Genomic DNA, 1,793 nt, shown 5'->3' with positions numbered 1-1,793 from the left:
TTCGCTCCTGTTTTTACAGGTATGATACAACAACTTAATATGCACACGAGTCCTGTCATTCGTTCATGCTGCAAATATTTTGTGTATTAATGTTCTGGGTTGTGAAGATCTATGTGCAGACCGTCCGCCATTTTGTGAATGCTGTGGCATGACGTCGTGAAGTGCATTTAATGGCCTTTTGCACAGGGGCCTGTAACAGATGCACTCTCGACATTTAACAATATAAAACGAGAAGAAAGTTGTGTCTGAAAGCTGCAATCTTTTACTTGTATTGGTTAAAATGAATGAATATCTCGTTTTTCCGTGGGTGCTTGAGTTTGTCGGTGTCTGTCTGTTGGGGCAGTGTGAACATGACACTTATTTTTCATAACATTCTGAATACAACGGCCAACTTTTGTTGGTGACTTTTTTTGTTGGTGTTTGCTGGCGTTTGTCTGCGGTGTGAATTGGCCTCTAGTTGTACTTTTATGGCGCAAACTGAAATCGCACTTTATAGCTAACATCAACATTACCTTTGGCTAAATGCGGTCTGTACAGACAAGTTTGAAAAGTGTATTAGCTACCCTAGGGCTGGGCAATATGGCTGAAAACTGTATCATGATGTAAGCGTTTCATATCGGTCATATCGATAATATTGATATTTTTTATGACCTATTTAAAATAAGGACCAGGAGAAAAATATATTACATTCAACATTTTTATTTTAAACTTAACCTTCCTCTGATTATAATCCCCTCAGTTATAAAAGCAGAAATGTCAACACAACCATGGAAAACAACACCATGGAAGACCATGGAGTCTCAACACCAAGTCTTCTCAGGAGGCTGTGTCTACAGGTAGGAATTCTACAAAGTGATCTCTCTCGGTTTACTCTGACATATCTACATACAATGTTTTGCTACTAATCTGTTATGCCTGCTTTTTCTTGTGTCTTACAGCAATTGCTAAGGAGATCCTTATCCAGCTTGATTCTATCAGAGAGCAGCAGTTGCTCATCCTGATGCAGCTCCTACAAATCTCCAGCAGTTCCAGACTTCACGCCAGACCCAACACATTTTGGCCTCCCACTTTCAACTATTTAGGAGCTACAATGTTTGGAGGAGACATTAAAGAATCCAGAGGAGAAGAAGAATTTGGTGAGTTAAATTATGCATTAATCAGATCATTCCTAAAAGACAGTGCCCACTCTCACTCATGCTATATTCCTTAAATAACTAACGAGTTACATGTCTTTGTTTCAGACTGTTCTCCTTGGAATGGTCGGAGGCATGACTCTTAAAGACACTGTGGGCTGGGTCCTGAAAAGAGCAATGAACACTTCACTGGCGAGACTCATTAAAAGTGTGGTTCTGGGTGAGTGTCAGTTCTGGATAACTAGGATAGATGATCCAAGATGGCGGCGCGAGTACATCGCGAGGCTCGCGGTCTCTCCAGATTCTGTAATTTAGCAGTATTTTTCTTGCTCATTTCGGGTCTGTTCGTCCAGAACAGTTGTGCCTTAACATCGTACACCCAAGGTGAGCTTTTGGATATTGGTTTGCGAATTTCCGACAGTTTTATGGACAACCTTCGACTCCTTCCTGAGATCGCCAGATCACCCGAGGCTATGCACTCTGCCCGGCCGGGCGGAAGTGCTCGCAGGCGCCGGCGAGATCGTAAACAAAGGCGGGGGAAGCGCGGAGGACTAAGAGCTAAGCTAAAGCTAACACCACACCGGCTCTCTTTACCCAGCATTTTCCTTGCCAATGTACGGTCGCTGTTGAACAAAATGGAGGAGATTCGACTCAACATCA

At 42.7% G+C, this 1,793-nt stretch overlaps 1 long non-coding RNA gene across 1 annotated transcript; it reads left to right on the top strand.

Moving 5' to 3' along the window:
• The first annotated feature begins 576 nt into the window (after positions 1-576).
• LOC311290846 lies at positions 577-1,356 on the top strand. Its single transcript, XR_014627462.1, has 3 exons — positions 577-836; positions 939-1,136; positions 1,242-1,356. It is a non-coding gene; the product is annotated as an uncharacterized lncRNA (long non-coding RNA).
• The last annotated feature ends 437 nt before the right edge of the window (positions 1,357-1,793 follow it).

Source organism: Rutilus rutilus (genome assembly GCF_951802725.1).
Source record: "Rutilus rutilus genome assembly, chromosome: 5".
NCBI lineage: Eukaryota > Metazoa > Chordata > Actinopteri > Cypriniformes > Leuciscidae > Rutilus > Rutilus rutilus.
Note: the sequence above shows the minus strand (reverse complement) of the source record. Positions and strands in the feature narration are given on the sequence as shown.